The sequence below is a fragment of the Pseudophryne corroboree genome, chromosome 1, assembly GCF_028390025.1.
Source record: "Pseudophryne corroboree isolate aPseCor3 chromosome 1, aPseCor3.hap2, whole genome shotgun sequence".
NCBI classification, from domain to species: Eukaryota; Metazoa; Chordata; class Amphibia; order Anura; family Myobatrachidae; genus Pseudophryne; species Pseudophryne corroboree.
In genome coordinates this window covers 261450124-261472168 of record NC_086444.1, presented here as the reverse complement: position 1 = coordinate 261472168, position 22045 = coordinate 261450124, and the positions used below count along the sequence as shown (strand labels likewise).

The 22045-nt window shown below is 50.1% G+C and overlaps 1 long non-coding RNA gene across 1 annotated transcript; it reads right to left on the bottom strand.

The window, feature by feature from the left end:
* Nucleotides 1-6077: 6077 nt before the first annotated feature.
* LOC135056138 (uncharacterized) lies at nt 6078-21801 on the bottom strand. Its single transcript, XR_010243902.1, has 3 exons — nt 20729-21801; nt 18873-18926; nt 6078-6375 (listed from the first exon to the last, which is right to left on the bottom strand). It is a non-coding gene; the product is annotated as an uncharacterized LOC135056138 (long non-coding RNA).
* Nucleotides 21802-22045: the final 244 nt, after the last annotated feature.

Here is a 22045-nt window from a genome sequence, read left to right as displayed (position 1 = left end):
TAAATTATACTCACCAGATCCAGGGTCCCAGGCTCCTCGTAGAATCCATTTGTAATCCAGGTACTTGATTAAAATAAAAAAACGGAGACCCGAGCCATGCACTGAAAGGGGACCCATGTTTGCACATGGGTCCCCTTTCCCCGACTGCCAGAAACCCACTCTGACTTCTGTCTAAGTTGGTTTCTTCAGCCAATCAGGGAGCGCCACGTTGTGGCACCCTCCTGATCGGCTGTGTGCTCCTGTACTGACTGACAGGCAGCACGCGGCAGTGTTACAATGTAGCGCCTATGCGCTCCATTGTAACCAATGGTGGGAACTTTCTGCTCAGCGGTGAGGTCACTTTCGGTCAACCGCAGGGCAGAAAGTTCCCACCATTGGTTACAATGTAGCGCATAGGCGCTACATTGTAACACTGCCGTGTGCCGCCTGTCAGTCAGTACAGGAGCACACAGCCGATCAGGAGGGTGCCACAACGTGGCGCTCCCTGATTGGCTGAAGAAACCCACTTAGACAGAAGTCAGAGTGGGTTTCTGGCAGTCGGGGAAAGGGGACCCATGTGCAAACATGGGTCCCCTTTCAGTGCGTGGCTCGGGTCTCCGTTTTTTTTATTTTAATCAAGTACCTGGATTACAAATGGATTCTACGAGGAGCCTGGTACCCTGGATCTGGTGAGTATAATTTATTCAACAGGTACCCCATGGATTCTACTGGAGAAAAGGACCGACCTGCGTGTGAACATAAGGTAAGTATGTATGTATGTTTGTGTGGATGTATGTAATAAATCTTTACTTTCAAGGTGTGTGTGTCTTGTCTTTTTTTAGGTATTTTTTTAGTATTAGTACTACAGGTACCAGCATGTGGGGGAGGCTTGCTGGGACTTGTAGTACTGCTACTAAAAACAATATCTTTACATTTTCAACAAAGGCTATCAGCCCCCCATCCGCAGCCCATTGGATGGGGGGGGACAGCCTCGGGCTTCACCCCTGGCCCTTGGGTGGCTGGGGGGGGGGCCCTTGATTGAAGGGGTCCCCACTCCCCCAGGGTACCCCGGCCAGGGGTGACTAGTTGGATATTTGATGCCACGGCCGCAGGGCACTATATAAAAGTGACCCCCGGCTGTGGCATTATCTGTCCAGCTAGTGGAGCCCGGTGCTGGTTTTAAAAATACGGGGGACCCCTACTCTTTTTGTCCCCCGTATTTTTGGAACCAGGACCAGGCGCTGAGCCCGATGCTGGTTGCTTAAATATGGGGGAACCCCTGTCCATTTTTTCCCCATATTTCTGCAACCAGGATCGGCTCAAAGAGCCCGAGGCTGGTTTGCCTTAGGAGGGGGGACCCCACGCAATTTTTTTTTTAACATTTAAACTTTATTTTTTTTAAAAACAAAGTGCACAATGAAGCCCGGCACGGATCTTTCAGATCCGGCCGAGATTCATTGTATTAAAGTCGGCAGTGTTTTACAATTCACTCACGTAAAACACTGCCTAAAAAAACGAATGACATCGACATCGGAAAACCCGAAAATGCAGAATACGGCAGCTTAGTAAATTAGTCGTAATAAATTCAAAAAGTTGCAGTTTTACACTTTCGATGTCATTCGTGATTATTCTCCCACCAAATCGGGAGAATTACGAATGTTAGTAAATATACCCCATAGAGATTGGTAAACCATACAAAATCTGCACAGGACACTGTAGGTGTTTGACAACGTTTCAGACTTACTGTAGACTCTGAAACGTCGACAAAGCTTCAGCGTCCTGTACTGATTTTCTATGGTTTAGCAGTCTCTATGAGTGCCGTTCGGCTACCATACAGTATATGTGTGTGTATGTATATATATATATATATATATATATATATATACATATATATATATTCCATAGACAAAAAACCTTACGGTTTCACAGGTCCCATTAAGGCTTCTTACACATGATCTGGCATTTCAGAAACCTGTTGTGACTCTTCCACTCAAACTCCAAAAAGCAATGAAATTCCGATTATTAAGGCTGACGCCTTAATGGACGTGTTCCTTGCGCAATACAGATATGGTATGCCATCACAGCCTGTGGGTAAGTTTAGATTCAGCACTCTCACAGAGTGAGATTGCTGTCACTCACACAATGGTGGAGCTGCTAATTCACAGATTTGTGTGCTCATTGGAATACACACATGCAGTCTATGCAACTGAAGGTCTGAGCGGAAGACAAAGATGCTCGGATGAGGTAAGAGTGTTGTTGATTGGAGGGAGAAGACAGAGCATTGTGGATGGGGGTGTGTGGATCGAGGGAAGACTAAGTAGCATTGATGGGTGGGGACAAAGAAACACGGGATAATTCAGACTGCAGCAACCGCAGTCTAAATTAGTTTGTGGGGTGCGAATGCGCAATGGCCGCACTGTGCATGCGTACCCGGGAGCCCAGTGAGGGGAGGGGGAGGGCCTGACATGCGGGGCGGACAAGCCCTGTGCTGGGCGTCACATCGCATGTTAGAGTAAATGATTGTAGATGTGCGAAATTTGGCATATCTACAATCAATTCTGAATTGATTGTAGATGGGGGGTTAAGACAGATGGGGGAAAGACAGTTGCACAGATGGTGAGGAGACAGCTGCGTGGATGGGTGGACAGTGCCGTGTGGATGAGGGGGAAAAAGCAGCACAGATGTGGGAGGGGTAAGAGCAGTATAGATGGAAATAAATGGCATGGATGAGGAAGGCAGAGCAGCATGGATGAGGGGAATACAGTCCCAACATCGGAGGGGATAAGTATTTTTACCTCCCCTTGGGGGGTGGCAGCTAGGCCTAATCCTTGGGTGGGTTGGATAGGGAAACCCCCCCCCCCCCCAATAGTGACCCACAAAACTTACCTTCAGGATGACAGCTATATGAATAGGGTAAGAGTGGTGTGGATAGGGGGTAGATTAAGCAGCAAGTATGGGAAGGGAGACAGAGCGGTGCAGATGGGGGAAATGGTGCAGATGGGTTGAAAACACTGGCACGGATGGGTAGAAAACTGGTGCAGATGGGAGAGAAGACAGTGTGCCCTGTACTGGAGGAGACAGAGTGACGTTGAAGAGGGAAACACTGAGCAGCACAGAGAGAAGGAAACGGTGATACAGACAAGGCACAGGTGGGGAAAGACAGATGGTACAGATAAGTTAGTACAGACTAGCACAGATGGAAGAACACAGCAGTAGGGATTGGGGAAGACAGGGCAGCATGGGGGTGTATAGGGGAAGTAAGTGTAGATGCATAGACCGTAGATGGGGTATTATAGTTTTAGCAATTAACCAAGATGTTTGAGGGAGCTAAATCTGTAGACTAAATGAGATGGATGTATGGAGTGAGAAGGCTGTTGTAAAATGGTGGGATTGTTGTGGTGACCGAATGGGATGGTTGTGGGCACTGTGTGGGATGGGAGCTCCACAACACTGCTCAGACCTTCAGTTGCATAGACTGCATGTGTGTATTCCAATGAGCACACAAATCTGTGAATTAGCAGCTCCACCATTGTGTGAGTGACAGCAATCTCACTCTGTGAGAGTGCTGAATCTAAACTTACCCACAGGCTGTGATGGCATACCATATCTGTATTGCGCAAGGAACACGTCCATTAAGGCGTCAGCCTTAATAATCGGAATTTCATTGCTTTTTGGAGTTTGAGTGGAAGAGTCACAACAGGTTTCTGAAATGCCAGATCATGTGTAAGAAGCCTTAATGGGACCTGTGAAACCGTAAGGTTTTTTGTCTATGGAATTTCATAGCTTTTTTTCAATTTATTTTTTGTAATTCAGAAATGTAAAATTTCACTGTAAGAATAAACATTTGATTTTTTTAAAATGTTTAACAATAACACACCCCTGGCAACAAGCATTTCCCCTGGCCACAAGCATTACAAACCCCTGAAATGAGTATGACACCTGTCCCAGAGCATGAAATCCCTGGCAATGAGCAAGACAGCAAGCCTAAGAAACCCCAGGGAACAAGCATGACACCCAGCGTGTAGAAGCTTTACTGTAGGGCATAATGTATCACGAGCATTAAAGTGTGGGGCATATGGTGCAGTGTGGGGCTTAATATGGTGACATTTTTTTTTCCCCTGTGGTGGCCAAGGTCTGTTGGTGCAGGGCCAAAAACTGGGGTGTAAGGTAGTCTTTTCTGGTGAGGTCATGCCCATTTTAATGAGCACACGCCCCTTGCCTGGAGCACAGCATTATGCAGCTTTTACATTTCCACAATGGCGGAACAGCGAAAGAGACACAGACCACGGGCAGCATGAGAGAGAGAGAAAGACCAGGGGCAGCAAGAGAGAGACAGACAGACCAGGGGCAGCGAGAGAGACAGAGATACCAGGGCCAACGAGAGAGACAGAGACAGACAAAGGAAGTGGCGGAATTAGAGAATAGTGGGCCCAGGTGCAACAATATGCATTGGGCCCCTCTCCCTTACTAAAATTAGGGATCGCATGAACCACAAAAAAAACTGTAAGTGGGTGACTGAAGTAGGGGAGACAGGGAGATAGTATGCAAGTAAGGCAAGAGTGACAGGTAGATAGTGGGTGACTGAGGCAGGGGTGACATGAACATAGTGGGTGACTGAGGCAGGGGTGACAAGTAGAGAGTAGATGACTGAGGCAGGAGTGACAGGTAGAGTTGGTGACTGAGGCAGGGGTGACAGGGAGATAGTGGGTGACTGAAGCAGGGGTGACAAGGAGATAGTGGGTGACTGAAGCAGGGGTGACAGGGAGATAGTGTGCGAGTAAGGTAGGAGTGACTGGTAGATAGTGGGTGACTGAGGCAGGGGTGACAGGGAGATAGTGGGTGACTGGTGAGGCAGGGGTGACAGGGAGATAGTGGGTGACTGAAGCAGGGGTGACAGGGAGATAGTGGGTGACTGAGGCCGGGATGACAAGTAGAGAGTAGATGACTGAGGCAGGGGTGACAGGGAGATAGTGGATGACTGAGGCAGAGCTGAAAGGGAGATAGTGGGTGACTGAGGCAGGGGTGACATGGACATTGTGGGTGACTGAGGCAGGGGTGACAAGTAGAGAGTAGATGACTGAGGCAGGGGTGACAGGGAGATAGTGGGTGACTGAGGCCAGGGGGACAGGGAGATAGTGGGTGACTGAGGCAGGGGTGACAGGTAGAGTTGGTGACTGAACAGGGGTGACAGGTAGAGTTGGTGACTGAGGCAGGGTGAGAGTGGGTGACTGAGGCAGGGGTGACAGGGAGATAGTGGGTGACTGAGGCAGGGGTGACAAGTAGAGAGTATATGACTGAGGCAGGGGTGACAGGGAGATAGTGTGTGACTGAGGCAGGGGTGACAGGTAGAGTTGGTGACTGAACAGGGGTGACAGGTAGAGTTGGTGACTGAGGCAGGGTGAGAGTGGGTGACTGAGGCAGGGGTGACAGGGAGATAGTGGGTGACTGAGGCAGGAGTGACATGGACATAGTGGGTGACTGAGGCAGGGGTGACATGGACATAGTGGGTGACTGAGGCAGGGGTGACATGGACATAGAGGGTGACTGAGGCAGGGGTGACATGGACATAGTGGGTGACTGAGGCAGGGGTGACAAGTAAAGAGTAGATGACTGAGGCCGGTATGACAGAGAGATAGTGGGTGACTGAGACAGGGGTGACAGGTAGAGTTGGTGACTGAGGCAGGGGCGACAGGGAAATAGTGGGTGACTGAGGCAGGGATGACAGGGAAATAGTGGGTGACTGAGGCAGGAGAGACAAGGAGATAGTGGGTGACTGAGGCAGGGGTGACAGGGAGACAGTGGGTGACTGGGGTGGTCTTCTGTTTGCCGGTGGCCGGACTCCTAACGATCAACATACTGGCGCCGGAATCCCGACCGCCGGCATACCGACATCTTTTCTCCCTCTTGGGGGTCCATGAGCGCCCTGGAGAAAGTATAGATAGCATGGCGAGCCACCGTGCTCATTTGCGCTTGCCCGGGTGTAGCAGGGTATGCTGGCGGCCGGGCTCCCGTCGACCAGCATATTGGCGCCGGAATCCCGACCGCCGGCATACCGACAGCTGGGCAAGCGCAAATGAGCCCCTTGCGGGCTCGCCATGCTGCGGGCACGGTGGCTCGCCACGCTATCTATACTTTGACTGAGACAGGGCTGACAGGGAGATAGTGGGTGACAGGTATAGAGTGACTAAGGCAGAGGTGCAGAAAGATGGCGGCCGCAGTGTGCGACCCTGTGCCAGTGGTTTCCCTCCCTGGGTCCCCACTCACCTCACCCTGTGATCCAGGCTCTCTCTTTAAGCAGTGCAGCAGGTGTGCGAGCACACCTCGGGAGGACATGAGAAGGCAGCAGCAGCACCCTCCACATATGGTACTCTCCGCGATGTAATGGTCAGGCCGGCCCTGTATATACACTCAAATAGTAAAAGACAAACATATAGCAAAACATACATACACACATATGACAAAACACACAAACAGCTAAACACACATAGCAAAAAAGGAGATTTTACTCACCGGTAAATCTATTTCTCGTAGTCCGTAGTGGATGCTGGGGACTCCGTAAGGACCATAGGGAATAGACTGGCTCCGCAGGAGATAGGGCACTCTAGAAAAGAATTAGGTCTACTGGTGTTCACTGGCTCCTCCCTCTATGTCCATCCTCCAGACCTCAGTTAAGGAAACTGTGCCCGGACAAGCTAACATTACAAGGAAAGGATTTTGGAATCCAGGGTAAGACTCATACCAGCCACACCAATCACACCGTATAACTTGTGATAACCAAACCCAGTTAACAGTATGAACAATACAAAACATCAGATAACCTGATGTAACATAACATAACCCTTTGTTAAGCAATAACTATATACAGTATTGCAGAAGAAGTCCGCACTTGGGACGGGCGCCCAGCATCCACTATGGACTACGAGAAATAGATTCTTATTTTCTCTAATGTTCTAAGTGGATGCTGGGGACTCCATAAGGACCATGTGGATTATACCAAAGCACCCAAACGGGCGGGAGAGTGTGGATGACTCTGCACCACCGAATGAGCAAACTCAAGGTCCTCCTCAGCTAGGGTATCAAACCTGTAGAACTTTGCAAATGTGTTTGATCCCGACCAAGTAGCTGCTCGGTAAAGTTGTAATGCCAAGACCCCTCGGGCAGCCGCCCAAGAAGAAGCCCGCCTTACTTGTGGAATGGGCCTTTACTGATTTCGGAGGCGGCAATCCAGCTGCAGAATGAGCCTGCTGAATCGTGTTACAGATCCAGCGAGCAATAGTCTGCTTTGAAGCAGGAGCACCCAACTTATTGGATGCATACAGGATAAACAGCGACTCCATTTTCCTGACCTTGGCCGTTCTGGTCACATAAATCTTCAAAGCCCGCACTACATCTAGTAACTCGGAATCCTCCAAGTCCCCTGTAGCCACAGGCACCACAATAGGTTGGTTCATATGAAATGATGACACCACCTTGGGCAGAAATTGTGGACGGGTCCGCAATTCTGACCTGTCCATATGAAAAACCAGATAGGGGCTTTTATGTGACAAAGCCGCCAATTCCGACACATGCCTGGCTGAGGCCAGAGCCAGCAGCATAACCACCTTCCACGTGAGATATTTTTACTCCACAGTTTTTAGTGGTTCAAACCAGTGTGATTTTAGGAAACCCAACACCACGTTAAGATCCCAAGGTGCCACTGGAGGCACAAACGGGGGCTGTATATGCAGCACTCCCTTCACAAAGGTCTGAACTTCAGGAAGAGCTGCCAGTTCTTTTTGAAAGAAAATGGATAGGGCCGAAATCTGGACCTTAATGGATCCCAATTTTAGGCCCAAAGACACTCCGGATTGTAGGAAATGAAGGAACCGGCCCAGCTGGAATTCCTCTGTAGGAGCCCTCCGGGCTTCACACCAAGCAACATATTTTCGCCATATACGGTGATAATGCTTAGACGTTACAACCTTCCGAGCCTTTATAAGCGTAGGAATAACCTCATCCGGAATCCCCTTTTCTGCTAGGATCCGGCGTTCAACCGCCATGCCGTCAAACGCAGCCACGGTAAGTCTTGGAACAGACAGGGCCCCTGTTGTAACAGATCCTGTCTTAAGGGCAGAGAACATGGGTCCTCTGTGAGCATTTCTTGCAGATACGGATACCAAACTCTTCTTGGCCAATCCGGAACAATGAGAATTGTTCTCACTCCTCTTCTTCTTATGATTCTCTGTACCTTGGGTATGAGAGGAAGAGGGGGAAACACATAAACCGACTGGAACACAAACGGTGTCACTAGTGCGTCCACAGCTATCGCCTGAGGGTCCCTTGACCTGGCGCAATACCGCTGTAACTTTTTGTTTAGACGGGACGCCATCATGTCCACTTGTGGCAGTTCCCACCGGTCTGACACCTGTGTGAAGACTTCTGGATGAAGTACCCATTCTCCGGGGTGGAGGTCGTGCCTGCTGAGGAAGTCTGCTTCCCAGTTGTCCACTCCCGGGATAAACACTGCTGACAGTGCTCTTACATGATTCTCCTCCCAACGAAGAATCCTGGTGGCTTCTGTCATCGCCACCCTGCTCCTTGTGCCGCCTTGACGGTTTACATGAGCCACTGCGGTGATGTCTGATTGAATCAGCACCGATTTGTCTCGAAGCAGGTTTACTGCCTGACTTAGGGCGTTGTATATGGCCCTTATTTCCAGGATGTTTATGGGCAGACAAGTCTACTGACTTGACCACAGGCCTTGGAAATTTCTTCCCTGCGTGACTGCTCCCCACCCTCGGAGGCTCACATCCGTGGACACAAGGACCCAGTCCTGAATGCCGAATCTTCGGCCCTCGAGAAGGTGAGCACTCTGCAGCCACTACAGCAGAGACACCCTTGCCCTGGGGGATAGGGTGATCAGCCGCTGCATCTGTAGATGTGATCCGGACCACTTGTTCAACAGATCCCATTGAAAGGTCCTCGCATGGAACCTGCCGAAGGGAATGGCCTCGTATGATGCCACCATCTTTCCCAGGACTCGCGTGCATTGATGCACTGACACCTGTCTTTGTTTTAATAAGTCTCTGACTAAGGTCATGAGCTCCTGAGCCTTCTCAGTCGGGAGATAAACCCTCTTCTGGTCTGTGTCCAGAATCATGCCCAGGAAGGGCAGACGAGTCGTAGGGATCAACTGCGACTTTGGGATATTCAGAACCCAGCCGTGTTGCTGTAACACCTCCTGAGAGCGTGCTACACTGATCAGCAACTGTTCGCTGGACCTCGCCTTTATAAGGAGATCGTCCAAGTACGGGATAATTGTGATTCCTTGCTTTCGCAGGATCACCATCATTTCTGCCATTACCGTGGTAAATATTCTCGGTGCCATGGAGAGACCAAACGACAACGTCTGGAATTGGTAGTGACAATCCTGTACCACCAACCTGAGGTATTCCTGATGAGGTGGATAAATTGGGACATGCAGGTAAGCATCCTTTATGTCCAGCGACACCATAAAATCCCCTTCTTCCAGGCTCGCAATGACTGCTCTCAGCGATTCCATCTTGAACTTGAACCTTTTCAGGTAAACGTTCAGGGATTTTAAGTTCAAAATGGGCCTGACCAAACCGTCCGGTTTCGGTACCACAAACATTGTGGAATAATACCCTCTCCCCCGTTGAAGGGGGGGGGGGGGGACCTCCACCACCACCTGCTGGAGATACAATTTGTGAATCGCAGTTACCACCAACTCCCTTTCTATGGGGGACGTTGGCAGAGCCGATTTGAGGAAGCGGCGAGGGGTATCTCTTCAAATTCCAGCCTGTACCCCTGGGATACTATCTGTATAACCCAGGGATCCGCCTGTGAGCGAACCCACTGGTGGCTGAAATTTCGGAGACGCGCCCCCACCGACCCTGGCTCCACCTGTGGAGCCCCAGCGTCATGCGGTGTACTTAGTTGAAGCCGGGGAGGACTTCTGTTCCTGGGAACTAGCTGTGTTATGCAGCTTCCTTCCTCTACCCTTGCCTCTGGCAAGAAAGGACGCACCTCGGACTTTCTTACCCTTCTGTGAACGAAAGGACTGCATTTGATAATACGATGCTTTCTTAGGTTGTGATGGAATAAATGGTAGAAAATTTGACTTTCCAGCCGTAGCTGTGGCCACTAAGTCCGACAGACCTTCCCCAAATAATTCCACACCCTTGTAAGGCAAAACCTCCATGTGCCGCTTAGAGTCGGCATCACATGTCCATTGTCGAGTCCACAGGCCCCTTCTGGCTGAAATCGACATAGCATTTATCCTAGAGCTCAGCATGGCAATGTCCCTCTGAGCATCCCTCATATACAGGACAGTGTCTTTTATATGCCCCAGTGTCAGTAATATAGTATCCTTGTCCAGGGTTTCCATCTCTTCAGATAACATATCTGCCCATGCTGCTACAGCACTACACATCCATGCCGACGCAATGGCCGGTCTAAGCACGGTACCCGAATGTGTGTATATAGACCTTAGGATAGCTTCCTGCTTTCTATCTGCAGGATCTTTTAAGGCTGCCGTATCCTGTGACGGTAGCGCCACCTGTTTAGACAAGCGTGTCAACGCTTTGTCTACCCTCGGGGCGGATTCCCAGCGTAACCTGTCCGATGGCGGGAAGGGGTACGCCATTAGCATCCTTTTGGGGATCAGCAGTTTCTTATCTGGTGATTCCCACGATTTCTCACATAACTCATTTAATTCATGAGACGGGGGAAAGGTCACCACTTGTCTCTTTTCCCCAAACATATTATCTCTCTTCTCAGGGACAGGGCTTTCCTCAGAGATGTGTAACACCTCCTTCATAGCTATAATCATATATCTTATAGCTTTGGCCATTTTAGGTTGTAATCTGGCCTCCTCATCATCGACGCTAGAGTCAGACTCCGTGTCGATATCTGTGTCAACAACCTGGGATAGTGGACGCTTTTGAGACCCTGACGGCCCCTGCGTAGCAAGATCAGACTGTCCCAAGGCTTCTGCTTTATCTAGCCTTTTATGTAAGGAATTAACATTCTCATTTAAAACCTTCCACATATCCATCGAATCCGGTGTCGGCACCGGCTGCGGCGACACCACACTCATTTCCTCCCGCTCCGCCTCCACATAGCCTTCCTCGTCAAACATGTCGACACACGCGTACCGACACACCATACACACAGAGGAAGCTCTTTTGAAGACAATTCCCCCACCAGGCCCCTCGGAGAGACAGAGAGAGAGTTTGCCAGCACACACCCCAGCGCTATATGACCCAGGAAAAAACACAGTAACTCAGTGTTTGCCCAGTAGCTGCTATATTATCTGTTTTGCGCCTAAATTTATGTGCCCCCCCCTCTTTTTTCACCCCTCAACCGTGATTCTGCAGGGGAGAGTCTGGGGAGCTTCCTTCCAGCGGAGCTGTGAAGAGAAAATTACGCTGGTGAGTGCTGAGGAAGAAGCCCCGCCCCCTTCTTGGTGGCTTTCTGTCCCGCGATTTTGTGTGAAAAAAATGGCGGGGGCTCATGCAGACATACAGTGCCTACCTGTATGTCTGCTTACTTTTGCCAAAGGTACCTTATTGCTGCCCAGGGCGCCCCCCCCCTGCGCCCTGCACCCTACAGTGACCGGAGTGTGTGGTGTGCTGTGGGAGCAATGGCGCACAGCTGCAGTGCTGTGCGCTACCTTGTTTGAAGACTGAAGTCTTCTGCCGCCGATTTCTTCATCTACGCCGTGCTTCTTGCTTCTGGCTCTGCGACGGGGACGGCGGCGTGGCTCTGGGATCGGACCGCCAATGGTTAGTACCTGTGTTCGATCCCTCTGGAGCTAATGGTGTCCAGTAGCCTAAGAAGCGCAACATATCCCGCAGTTGGTAAGGTTTGCTTCTCTCCCCTCAGTCCCACGTAGCAGAAAGTCTGTTGCCAGCAGAAGCTCTCTGAAAATAAAAAACCTAACAAAATACTTTTCTTTCTCAGCAAGCTCTGGAGAGCTCACTAAGGTGCACCCTTCTCGTTCGGGCACAGATTCTAACTGAGATCTGGAGGAGGGACATAGAGGGAGGAGCCAGTGCACACCAGTAGACCTAATTCTTTTCTAGAGTGCCCTATCTCCTGCGGAGCCCGTCTATTCCCCATTGTCCTTACGAAGTCCCCAGATCCACTTAGGATGTTAGAGAAAATGGATTTTAATACCTACCGGTAAATCATTTTCTCTTAGTCCGTAGAGGATGCTGGGAACTCCAAAAGGACCATGGGGTATAGACGGGATCCGCAGGAGACATGGGCACTTTAAGACTTCAAATGGGTGTGAACTGGCTCCTCCCTCTATGCTCCTCCTCCAGACCTCAGTTATAGGAACTGTGCCCAGGGAGACGGACATTTTGAGGAAACGGATTTTTGTTAACTAAGGGTGAGATACATACCAGCTCACACCACAACACACCGTACAACATGGCTTTTAACCAAATATCAGTTAACGGAATGAACCAAAATCAGCAACAGGCTGATCACAACTGAAACAGAACTTTTGTGTAACATAAGCAATAACTATAGCAAGAACTGCAGATAGTGGAGGTCATTCCGAGTTGTACGCTCGCAAGCTGCTTTTAGCAGCATTACACACGCTAAGCCGCCGCCTACTGGGAGTGAATCTTAGCTTCTTAGAATTGCGAACGACGGATTCGCAATATTGCGATTAGCACACTTCTTAGCAGTTTCTGAGTAGCTCGAGACTTACTCTGCCATTGCGATCAGTTCAGTCAGTATCGTACCTGTTTGACGTCACAAATACGCCCAGCGTTCGCCCAGGCACTCCCCCGTTTCTCCAGCCACTCCCGCGTTTTTAAAAAATACGTCAGCGTTTTTTCACACACACCCATAAAACGCTCAGTTTCCGCCCAGTAACACCCACTTCCTGTCAATCACACTCCGATCATCAGAACGAAGAAAAATCCTCGTAATGCCGTGAGTAAAATACCTAACTGCATAGCAAAATTACTTGGCGCAGTCGCACTGCGGACATTGTGCATGCGCGTTAGCGACTGATCGCTCCGTTGCGGAAAAAAACAACGAGCGATCAACTCGGAATGACCCCCAAAGTCCGCACTGGGACGGGCGCCCAGCATGCTCTATGGACTAAGAGAAAAGGATTTACCGGTAGGTATTAAAATCCTATTTTCTCCTATGTCCTAGAGGATGCTGGGGACTCCAAAAGGACCATGGGGATTATACCAAAGCTCCAGAACGGGCGGGAGAGTGCGGATGACTCTGCAGCACCGATTGAGCAAACATGAGGTCCTCATCAGCCAGGGTATCAAACTTGTAGAATTTTGCAAAAGTGTTTGAACCCGACCAAGTAGCTACTCGGCAAAGCTATAACGCCGAGACCCCTCGGGCAGCCGCCCAAGATGAGCCCACCTTTCTGGTATGATTTGGCATGGTCAGCGCGCTCTGGGGGGGATATAAGGGAAAAATGGGAATATAGGGTATTGCGGGATGGGAGTGGTACTTGGATAAGTGATTGTGTTGACTGTTTGCGCCTGATTGTAGGTTTTGCACCAATGATCAATCTGATATGGTTTCTATCTGAACTCTTTATTTGTAAATTAGATATGATTAGGTCAGCATCCTAATTTCAATATTGTGTTTGGTCCTTGTCCCACAGTTCCTTCACCACTGTCAGGTGTGTCCTGCAGACTACCCTTTGCAAGGTATACCTTCCTATTGGTATACCGATTGGACCCCAGCTCAGGTAAATGTCAGGTGTACCCTGTGGGTCACCTTTACCATAGGTGTGGTGGATGCCTATGTGCCCTCTGAACTGCGTCCTATTTGAATGTTTGGGGTATGACTAGTGCGGCGTCCCGCCTGTCAGTCCCCTCTTATGTGCGGCTCTGGGTTGTGTGGTCATAGGCTGTGTGTTTTACACTTACCGCCGGGGGCAGGTAACTACCTGCCGCCGGTGACCGCGTCTCTTCCTTCCACAACCTCAGGCCTGGTCCTCTGTGTCCGCGTCCTCCGTCTCCTTCAGTCCGCCGCGTCTTCCTTCTCCTTCAGTCCGCGCGCTTCTCCTGCAGCAGCCGGTCTCCTCCGTTCCCGGGTCCCGTTCTGTCACTTCACCGATGGCCCTTCACCGATTTCGGTAACGGCAATCCAGCCATAGAATGCGCATGCTGAATCGTATTACATATCCAACGTGCAATAGTCTGTTTAGAAGCAGAAGCCCCAATCTTGTTGGGAGCATACAGGACAAACAGTGCCTCTGTTTTCCTAATACGAGCTATTCTGGCGACATAAATCTTCAAAGCTCTGACTACATCGAGAGAATTTGAATCAGCCAAAACTTCAGTAGCCACAAGCACCACAATAGGTTGGTACATGTGAAATGAAGAAACCACCTTTGGTAGAAATTGTTGACGAGTTCGTAATTCCGCTCTATCCACATGGCAGATCAAATAGGGACTCTTGTGAGACAAGGCCACTAATTCTTGCGGATGCCAAGGCCAATAGCATGACCACTTTCCAAGTGAGGAATTTTAACTCAACCTTCTGTAAAGGTTCAAACCAATGTGACATAAGGAACTGCAACACCACGTTAAGGTCCCATGGTGCCACCGGGGGCACAAATGGAGGTTGGATGTGCAGCACACCCTTCACGAAAGTCTGAACTTCCGGAAGGGAGGCCAATTCTTTTTGAAAGGAAATCGATAAGGCCGAAATATGGACTTTAATGGAGCCCAACTTTAGGCCCGCATCCACACTGGCCTGCAAAAAATGTAGAAAACGACCCAGCTAAAATTCTTCCGTAAGAGCCTTCTTGGCTTCACACCAAGACACGTATTTTCTCCAAATACAGTGATAATGCTTCGTCGTTACCTCCTTTCTTGATTTAAGCAGTGTAGGGATGACTTCACCGGGAATACCCTTCCGGGCTAAGATCTGGCGTTCAACCGCCATGCCGTCAAACGCAACCGGCCCTTGCTGTAACAGATCCTCTCTTAGAGGAAGAGGCCAGGGATCTGCTATGAGCAGTTCCTGAAGATCCGGATACCAGGCCCTCCGTGGCCAATCTGGAACAAAGAGTATCGCCTGAACCCCTGTTCTTCTTATGAGGCTTATCACCTTTGGAATGAGTGGTAGTGGAGGAAACACATAGACCGACTGAAACACCCAGGGCGTCACCAGGGCGTCCACCGCACTGGCTTAAGGGTCCCTCAACCTGGAACAATATCTCTGAAGTTTCTTGTTGAGGCGAGACACCATCATGTCTATTTGAGGAATTCCCCAATGACTTGTCACTTCTGCAAAGACCTCTTGATGAAGACCCCACTCTCCAGATGGAGATCGTGTCTGCTGAGGAAATCTGCTTTCCAGTTGTCCACGCCTCGAATGAAGACCGCCGAGAGAGCGCCTGTATGTTTTTCCGCCCAGCGGAGAACTCTTGTGGCCTCCGCCATCGCTGCTCTGCTTCTTGTTCCGCCTTGGTGGTTTATGTACGCCACTGCTGTTATGTTGTCCAACAGGAGATGTTCCGCTTGTAGAAGGCCGTTGTAGATGGCTCTTAATTCCAGAATGTTTATGTGCAGACAAGCTTCCTGGCTTGACCATTTTCCATGGAAAATTTCCCTCTGTGTGACCGCTCCCCAGCCTCGGAGACTTGCATCCGTGGTCACCAGGATCCAATCCTGGATCCCGAACCTGCGTCCCCCTAGGAGGTGAGAACTTTGGAGCCACCACAGGAGAGAAACTCTGTTCCTGGAAGATAGGCTTGTTTTCCAGTGCATGTGCAGGTGAGACCCGGACCACTTGTCCAACAGGTCCAACAGGTTCCACTGAAACACCCTGGCATGGAACCTGCCAAACGGAATGGCCTCGTAGGCCGCCACCATCTTCCCCAGCACCTGAGTACATTGATGAATCGACACTCTTGCCGGTTTCAGAATCCCTTTGACCATGTTCTGGATTTCCAGAGCTTTTTCCACCGGGAGAAAAACTCTCTGCAGGTCCGTGTCCAGAATCATGCCCAAGAATGACAGCCGTGTTGTCGGAACCAACTGTGACTTTGGCAAATTCAGGAGCCAACCATGTTGTTGCAGCACTGTCAGGGAGAGCGCAACATTTCTTAGTAACTGCTCCTTTGATCTCGCCTTTATCAGGAGATCGTCCAAGTACGGGATAATTGTGACACCGTGCTTTCGCAGGAGCACCATCATTTCCGCCATTACTTTAGTGAAAATCCTCGGAGCCATGGAAAGCCCAAACGGCAACGTCTGAAATTGGTAATGACAATCCTGAACAGCAAACCTCAGGTAAGATTGATGTGGAGTATATATGTGGACATGTAGGTAAACATCGACTGACACCATAAAATCCCCCCTTCCAGACTGGATATCACTGCTCGGAGAGATTCCATTTTGAATTTGAATCTTTCAAATACAGATTGAGGGATTTTAAGTTCAGAATCGGTCTGACCGAGCCATCCGGCTTTGGGACCACGAACAGGCGTGAATAAAACCCTTCTCCCCGTTGTGACGGGGGTACCGCGACAATGACTTGTTGTTGACATAGCTTTTGTATTGCAGCGCACACTACTTCCCTTTCCAGAAGAGAAGCTGGCAAGACCGATTTGAAAAATCGGTGAGGGGGCACGTCTTGAAACTCCAGTTTGTACCCTTGGGTCACAATTTCCAGCACCCAAGGATCCATGCCTGAGTGAGCCCAGATCCGACTGAAGACGTGCCCCCACTGGTGCGGACTCCCGCAGCGAATCCCCAGCGTCATGCGGTGGACTTGGTAGAAGCCAGGGAGGACTTCTTCTCCTGGGGGCTTGCCACAGCCGGCGATCTTTTTCCCCTTCCCTTACCTCTAGCGGCAAGGAAGGAGGACCCTCGTCCTTTTTTGAATTTATTAGACCGAAAGGACTGCATCTGATACTGAGGCGTTTTCTTTTGCTGTGGAGAGACAAAAGGTAGAAAAGATGACTTACCCGCAGTAGCTGTAGATACCAGGTCCGCGAGGCCTTCACCAAACAAAACGCCACCTTTATAGGGCAGAGCCTACATAGCCTTTTTAGAGTCAGCATCACCATTCCATTGATGAGTCCACAACGCTCTCCTAGCTGAGATTGCCATGGCATTGGCCCTTGATCCCAAGAGGCCAATATCTCTCGCAGCCTCCTTTAAATAGACCGCTGCGTCCCTAATATGACCCAGCTTCAAATGCACGCTATCCCTATCCATGGTGTCTATTTCAGATGACAAGGTATCTGCCCACTTTTCAATAGCGCTACTCACCCATGCCGATGCCACGGCCGGCCTGAGCAGCATACCCATAGTGACATAAATAGATTTCAAGGTAGTTTCCTGCTTACGATCCGAAGGATCCTTTAGGGCTGCAGTGTCAGGGGACGGTAGCACCACCTTCTTGGACAACCGTGCTAGAGCTTTGTCCACTGTGGGTGTTGACTCCCACCTTACCCTATCCTCAGAGGGAAAAGTATATGCCATAGAAATTCTCTTGGGAATCAGTAACTTTTTATCAGGAGTTTCCCAAGCCCTTTCAAAAAGAGTATTCAGTTCATGAGAGGGAGGAAATGTTACCTCAGGTTTCTTTCCCTTATACATACAGACCCTTGTCTCAGGGATATGTAATACGTCCCTTATTGCCACAATCATGTACTGGATGCTCTTAGCCAGTTTAGGATTCAATTTGACATCACTATAGTCGACACTGGAGTCCGAATCCGTGGCTGTATCTGTGTCTGCTATCTGGGTAAACGAACATTTCTGTGACCCCGAGGGGGTCTGAGTTTGTGACAAAACATCTCCCATTGATTGTCTCCATGCTTGGTTCTGAGACTCAGATTTGTCTAATCTTTTATGCAACAAAGCCACACATGCATTTAAGACACTCCAGATATCTACCCAATCAGCAGTCGGCGGTGCGGACAGATTTACTCCCACATTCTGTTCCGCCCCCACACCAGCTTCCTCCTGGGAAGAGCATTCAGCCTCAGACATGTCGACACACACGTACCGACACCCACTAACACACTGGGCTATAGGGGACAGACCCACAGTAAGGTCCTTCAGAGAGAAAGTATGCCAGCTGACGACCAGCGCCTCACCCGGTCTGAAGGAATATACAATGTCCCAGACCTAGCAGCACTTTTATATATAAATATATACAACACCAAATTTGCTGTGCACCGCCCCTGTTTTTGCACCCTGTTACTTGTGACAGAAGTGAAGGGCCATGACCAGCTTGCTGTGAAGAGAAAATGGCGCTGATTAGAGCTGGAGGACGAAGCCCCGCCCCCTAAATGGCGCGCTAGTGTCCCCCTTTTATTTATACTGGCGGGGGTCTGTATACAGTGCCTATGCACTGTATACTGCTGTGCCTGTCCTTAAAAGAGGTTTAATTGCTGCCCAGGGCGCCCCCCCTGCGCCCTGCACCCATTTAGTGCCGCTTGTGTGTGGGAGGAATGGCGTGCAGCGTGACCGCTGCGTGATACCTCCGAAGATCTGAAGTCTTCTGCCGCCTTCACTGAAGTCTTCTTTGCTTATGTTACTCACCCGGCTTCTTTCTTCAGGCTCTGTGAGGGGGACAGCGGCGCGGCTCCACGATGCAGGGAGCCTGTTGCCAATAGTGCTCCCTGAAAATAATAAACCTAACAAAAGTCTTTTCTAGAGAAACTCTGTAGAGTTCCCCTAGTGTGTGTCCAGTCTCTCTGGGCACAGAATCTAACTGAGGCATAGAGGGAGGAGCCAGTTCACACCCATTTAAAGTCTTAAAGTGCCCATGTCTCCTGCGGATCCCGTCTATATCCCATGGTCCTTTTGGAGTCCTCAGCATCCTCTAGGACATATTAGAGAGAGAGAGAGAGAGAGAGAGAGATAAATACTTACCATCTCTCCTCGCTGGCAGTCAGGCTCCTCGTGGTGGCAGATCCCGGGCAGCTGCTGGGAAGAAGGAGGAGGAGGGAGGGGGACAGGAGCCGCTGCAGCGCTATGTAATTGGTAGTAGACCGCTGCAGCAGTCCCCTCTCCTTCCGTATTGGCTGGCCGCTGCTGTGAATGCTGGGATGAGGGAAGCGCATCCCAGCATTCACAGCAGCGCCGGGCAGCCAATGCTGAAGGAGAGGGGACTGCTGCAGCGGCGCTTACTACCAATGGCACACACGTAGTTACGGCGCTGTTGTACATCCCTACACCCGTACACTGCCGCTCTCATACATCCGTACACTGCATCTCTCATACATCCGTACACTGCATCTCTCATACATCCACACACTGACGTTCTCATACATCCGTACACTGACTCTCTCATACATCCGCACGCTGACGCTCTCATGCATCCGCACGCTGACGCTCTCATGCATCCGCACGCTGACGCTCTCATGCATCCGCACGCTGACGCTCTCATGCATCCGCACGCTGACGCTCTCATACATCCGCACGCTGACGCTCTCATACATCCGCACGCTGACGCTCTCATACATCCGCACGCTCTTACATTCATACGTCCGCAAGCTGACGCTCTCATACATCCGCACGCTGATGCTCTCATACATCCGCACGCTGACGCTCTCATACGTCCGCACGCCGACGCTCTCATACGTCCTTACCCTGACCCTCTTATACATCCTTACCCTGACGCTCTCATACATCCGTACGTTGATGCTCTCATACATCCGTACGTTGACGCTCTCATACATCCGCACGCTGACGCTCTCATACATCCGCACGCTGACGCTCTCATACATCTGCACGCTGACGCTCTCATACATCCTTACCCTGACGCTCTCATACATCCTTACCCTGACGCTCTCATACATCCTTACCCTGACGCTCTCATACATCCTTACCCTGACGCTCTCATACATCCTTACCCTGACGCTCTCATACATCCTTACCCTGACGCTCTCATACATCCTTACCCTGACGCTCTCATACATCCGTACGTTGACGCTCTCATACATCCACACGCTGACGCTCTCATACATCCACACGCTGACGCTCTCAAACAACCGCACGCTGATGCTCTTACATTCATACATCCGCACACTGACGCTCTCATACGTCCGCACACTGACGCTCCCATACGTCCGCTCACTGACGCTCTCATACGTCCGCTCACCGCACATACGTCCGCACGCTGACGCTCTCAGACGTCCGCACGCTGACGCTCTCAGACGTCCGCACGCTGACGCTCTCAGACGTCCGCACGCTGACGCTCTCAGACGTCCGCACGCTGACGCTCTCAGACGTCCGCACGCTGACGCTCTCAGACGTCCGCACGCTGACGCTCTCAGACGTCCGCACGCTGACGCTCTCATACTGCCGCACACTGACGCTCTCATACGTCCGCACGCTGGTGCACTTATACATCCGTACTCTGACGCAATCATACATCCGCATATACCTATACCCATATATGCACACAGCCGTACATTTATATACACACACACATATATATATATATATATATATATACACACACACACACAGCTGTACAAATATACAGTCACACACTTATACACACAGCCACACACCTATACACACAGCCACATACCTATACCCATATATACACACAGCCACACACTTATACACATATATACACACAGCCACACACTTATACACATATATACTCACAGCCACACACTTATACACATATATACTCACAGCCACACACTTATACACATATATACTCACAGCCACACACTTATACATACATGTTCACTTATAGATGGTGCCTCCCTTACCTTAACACATGACAATTACATGGCAGCATATCACAATGTCCAGTATTGCAGCTCAGAGCCATTCCTCCCCTCAGTTTCACACATTGCAGGAAGGCAGCAGTGACCCGTGTAGCCACGCCCCCTGATCGGACTCTTCTGTAGTTTCACTTTCACAGCTGTGCTGACACTGACAGTAGTATGCTGTGCTGCTCTGCAGGCCCTAGGATTTCCCCATGTCCTAGGTAGTTGCCTATAGCTAGGGCCAGGACTCTGGAGCATATGACGAGCGCTGACAGTGGGCATGTGTCCTGTGCCTCCTGCCCGGCACTCGCACCATAGTAACCCACCCACACCCAAAATACTGTCATCAGCAGGGGGCGGTACAGGTAGCACATGAGTGTCAGGTAGAGGAGGAGCATAGAGCGGGAGATAGGGTCACAGAGGATCCTTAGTAGCTGCTGGTAACCTCCGATTCTCATGCCTCCGCAGGTAGTGGAAGCCAGTCACTGCAGATCCAGCGGGTTACACAGATCAGGCTACCCGCCGGCGAACTGCAGTCTTTGCACCGGTCCCAGCGAGCGCATGAATCACTAGTGCACAGCGCTGCTGGGAGCCTCGTCCAGGAACAATCTGCCGAGGTTGTCACTGCTGAGAGGCAATCGTGATGGGGACAGGCAGGGGCGACTAGCTGCCCGCTCTGTCTTCCTGTCACATGTCCTGTGCTGCTGCTACTGTGTGGCAGCTTCAGGTGCAGCAGTAACAGGGCGGCCGGCCAGGCAGCAATGTACACAGTCACATAGAGTAGAAGAGCACATTTGAATTTGCCGCCCCATCTGGCATTGCGGCCACACATGAATAAATTAAGTGACGTCATCTAAACTGCCTGGCCACGCTCACAGCACAATACGGATGTAATATATTTTTACTGACACGACACCATAGCTAAAAAAAGACTCAGACAGCATCCACTCAGTCCCAAAACACCCCCCAATCATTTTGTATAATACATATAGATCTAATTATTTTTATAATCACAAAATAAATTGGCTATGTGAGGAGTGATCAGCCATATTGCTCCACTCAAGTGAAGCTACTCTCTGTACACCCCCTGCTGGCGGCCACTGCGCAGGCGCAACAAATTGAAAAGCCCTATCTTTAAAATGGGGCATATTTTACTTAATTAAAAAAAAACTATAACTTTCTCAAAAACCACAACCCCAAAAGGCACTACACTGGGACATACTCTGTCTAATAAAACAAACCCCAAGTCTTTCTTTGTCCTCTACCCTGAGTTATGCCTTCCCAAAAATCTCCTCATTCACTCTATAGGAAAACGTT